Below are 4,555 nucleotides of genomic sequence, written 5' to 3'. Positions count from 1 at the left end.
TTTTGCAATAAGTATGTGAGTTCTTTATGACTAATGTTGAGTCCAGGGATTATACGCACTCTCACCCTTCCATCATTGCTAGCCTCTTCGGTACCGTGCATTGCCCTTTCTCACGTTGAGAGTTGGTGCAAACTTCACCATTGCATCCAAACCCCGTGATACGATACGCTCTATCACACATAAACCTCTTTATATCTTACTCAAAATAGCCACCATACCTACCTCTTATGGCATTTCCATAGCCATTCCGAGATATATTTCCATGCAACTTTCCACCGTTCCGTTTATTATGACACGCATCATCATTGTCATATTGCCTTGCATGATCATGTAGTGGACATCGTATTTTTGGCAAAGCCACCATTCATAATTCTTTCATACATGTCACTCATGAGTCATTGCACATCCCGGTACACCGCCGAAGGCATTCATATAGAGTCATATCTAGTTCTAGTATCGAGTTGTAATCATTGAGTTGTAAATAAATAGAAGCGTGATGATCATCATTAATAGAGCATTGTCCCAAAAAAGGGCCAAATAAAAAAAAGAAGGCCCAAAAAAGGGGCAATGCTACTATCCTTTTTCCACACTTGTGCTTCAAAGTAGCACCATGATCTTTATGATAGACAGTCTCTTGTTTTGTAATTTTCATATACTAGTGGGAATTTTTCATTATAAACCTTGGCTTATATATTCCAACAATGGGCCTCCTCATGAGCTAAAATGTTAAGAACCAAAATTAGTGGGCAATTAGTCTCTATTAAATTTAGTAGGTTAAAATCCTAATTGCGCCGATAACATCATTAGTGGGCCTTGGACCAACTTGATATTTAATGGGCTGAAATTTCAAATGGGCTGATTACTACATGGGTTGTCCATCTTGGGCCAAGCTACAATTTAGTGGGCCAAAAGTCTAATTGGGCTTCTTATTCCCTAGGCCACCACGTCAGATCCATGTCAGCTGATGATGTGGCAGTCAAGTTAACACCGTTATGACAACGTCAGTTAAGTGCCATCAATGACGGCCAAGAACCGTCATGGAATGCACATGGTCCAATTATGATGTGATATACATGACGGATTTCTAATCTGTCAAGGACAGCCCTTCATGAGGATTTACGCTGGTCCATGACGGAATGAGACTGTCATGGATCAACATAATTCTTGTAGTGTCAAGTGCCCTAGGTCTTCATGAGCAAGCAATTTGGATGCACACCCACTCAGTATCTTTTGTTGAGCTTTCATATATTTATAGCTCTAGTGCATCCGTTGCATGGCAATCCCTACTCCTTGCATTGACATCAATTGATGTGCATCTCCCTAGCCCATTGATTAGTCGCGTCGATGTGAGACTTTCTCCTTTTTTGTCTTCTCCACATAACCCCCTTCATTATATTCTATTCCACCTATAGTGCTATATCCATGGCTCACGCTCATGTATTGCGTGAAAGTTGAAAAAGGTTTGAGATCGCTAAAGTATGAAACAATTGCTTGGCTTGTCATCGGGGTTGTGCATGATGAGAGCATTCTTGGGTGATGAAAATGGAGCAAGAACAAACTATATGATTTTGTAGGTATGAACTTTCTTTGGCCATGTTATTTTGAGAAGACATGATTGCTTAGTTAGTATGCTTGAAGTATTATTATTTTTATGTCAATATTAAACTTTTATCTTGAATCTTTCGGATCTGAACATTCATGCCACAATAAAGAAAATTACATTGAGAAATATGTTAGGAAGCGTTCCACATAAAAAATTCCGTTTTTATCATTTACCTACTCGAGGACGAGCAGGAATTAAGCTTGGGGATGCTTGATACGTCTCCAACGTATCTATAATTTTTGATTGTTCCATGCTATTATATATTCTGTTTTGGATGTTTAATGGGCTTATTTATACAATTTTATATTATTTTTGGGACTAACCTATTAACCGGAGTGTAACACCCCCATTGTCATGCTACACTAATCCCCTGTTAATGATGCCATGTCACCATGCTTTACTGAGCTAGCTATGACTTGATCAACTCTGAAGTCAAATTCCAATTAAATTCTGAAGTCAAATTTATTGTTTCTTTAAACATTAAAAAAATTGTTGGTTAGGTTGAAAATAATTACTAAGTAATTGTCATGTAGAAACCAGTATTATTTGAAGTATTAAATTGCCCCTAACCTTTTTAAAACAGTGTCAAAACAACAACATTTAACCCTTTTCTATTTAAACTAAATTTAAATGGATTCCAACCAGCCTCAGCCTTTTTGAGCGAACTCAGTATATTGCCAAGTAATTATGTGTCAAGTTTCATCTTTTACAAAAATCATTTAGTAGCTCAAAATAATGCAAAATAGGAGCAAAGGCAAACAGTAAAGTAAATAAAAAAGGAAAACCTATCACTATGCCTCTGGGCCTTAAGGTAATAGTTTTGGCCCAACTCACCCCCAATCCTCTCCTACCAGCTACAAGAGCAGCCAGGGCAGCCGTGGCGCCATCTCCATGGCCGGCGCCGCACGCGTCGAGCATCCCCGGCTCCCCTGCCCTATATAGCTACGCCGAGCCCTCCCCGCTCGCCCTAATGCCGCCCGCTTCTCCCCCTCCCCCCTATGCTGTTGCTCTCCTCCCCGCCCGCGTCCGGCCTCAACCGAACGCTATCGTCGCCGCCGGCTCATCGTTGCCAAGACCACTGGCCAACCCTCATCGCCGTGAGACACCTAGGGGGACCGTCGTCGTCCACATCGGCCCCGCCCTTCGGCTCGAGCCTGGGAGCTCTTTGTCGTCGACATCAATGTCGTCTTCAACCTTCGGCCACCGCGACGCCATCGACGAATTCATCGCCTTCACTGTGTCCCCGACCTACCCGACCTCGGTGTCAAAACCGGCAAATCTCGGGTAGGGGGTCCCGAACTGTGCGTCTAAGGCGGATGGTAACAGGAGGCAGGGAACACGATGTTTTACCCAGGTTCGGGCCCTCTTGAAGGAGGTAAAACCCTATGTCCTGCTTGATTTATTCTTGATGATATATGTATTACAAGAGTTGATCTACCACGAGATCGGAGAGGCTAAACCCTAGAAGCTAGCCTATGGTATGATTGTTGTAGTCCTACGGACTAAAACCCTCCGGTTTATATAGACACCAGAGGGGGCTAGGGTTACCCAAGGTCGGTTACAAAGGAGGAGATATATACATCCGTATTGTCTAGCTTGCCTTCCACGCCAAGTAGAGTCCCATCCGGACACGAGACGAAGTCTTCAATCTTGTATCTTCATAGTCCAACGGTCCGGCCAAAGGATATAATCCGGCTGTCCGGATACCCCCTAATCTAGGACTCCCTCAGTAGCCCCCGAACCATGCTTCAATGACGATGAGTCCAGCGCGCAGTATTGGCTTCGGCATTGCAAGGCGGGTTCTTCTCCATATTTCGAACGTTTGTAAAGCAGTGTCCGGTCCCATAAATGTTTGGACCTCTTGGCTTCTGTGCCCAATAAGGGCTTTCTCCCACGCGTCGAGTGAATACGAGGTGCCAGGGTGTTTTTACATTTGCCCCCCTAGCCAAATAAGTAAATTGTCTATTAAATGGATGGGGATCCTTAGATCCGATCCATACCATCCTCCCCCAACGAGAGTCCATCAGAGCCCATTCCGGAAAGATCAATTCCAGCATGGCCGACCTCCGCAGCTCCTCCTCCCGCCCCCGAAGCCCTAAGCCCGGTGATTGGGAGAGGTGTTCAGTCCCACATAGTCGTTTAGTCGAACTGCAGACTAAGGGATTTCTCCCTCCGGCGTACATGGTGCCCGTTCGAGCCGGGCTTGCCACCTATAATAGCGGGGAGCAAGCGGAGAGCTTTCCCTGTCCCTCTATGGGGGAACGGGTCTGCCTTGTTCCCTATCTATTAAGGGGACTCGGATTTCCAACTCATCCGTTCCTCCGCGGGCTCCTGGAGTTCTACGGCCTCCAATTACACAATTTCACCCCCGCCTCCATCCTACACATCACCGGCTATGTAGCTCTCTGCAAGTTGTTCCTGGGCTGCGAGGCTCACTTCGAGCTATGGAAAGGCTATTTTTCCTCGTCCCTCGCACACAGAGGGGGTCACTTTATCAAGTGGGCGGAGCCGAAATATGGCGCATCGCCGATACCGGATACCTGTCCGGTACTCCGAAGAAGTCACCCGAAGACTGGCCTTTAGTATGGTTTTATATGGAGGACGTTCCCCTTCCGGATCCTGTTCGGCGGGGTCTTCCTGAGTTCAACAATGCTCCTCTGAAGAAACACCGAAGTTGGCGCCCACGGAGCCCCCAGGTGGAAGACAATGGAGAAGTCCTCTATCTGATGAACCGAATTAAAGCACTGGCTCGATCAGGATTGACAGTAATCGAAGTTATGTCGATTTGCATAATGCAGGGAGTGCAACCACTTCAATATCGTGGGCACCCTTGTGGTGTTATAACGGGGCGGATGACACCACCCGCTGCGGGCGTAAGGGTCCGGACAATGCTGCCACTTTAGCGAAAATTCTGTCCGAATTGTTCAAGGGTGAGGAAGAGGAGTTCACCCG

This window comes from Triticum urartu, chromosome 2A (genome assembly GCF_056163025.1).
Source record: "Triticum urartu cultivar PI428250 chromosome 2A, HENAU_Tu73, whole genome shotgun sequence".
Taxonomy (NCBI): Eukaryota; Viridiplantae; Streptophyta; class Magnoliopsida; order Poales; family Poaceae; genus Triticum; species Triticum urartu.
The sequence above is the reverse complement of the archived record's forward strand: the minus strand, read 5'-3'. Positions refer to the sequence as shown.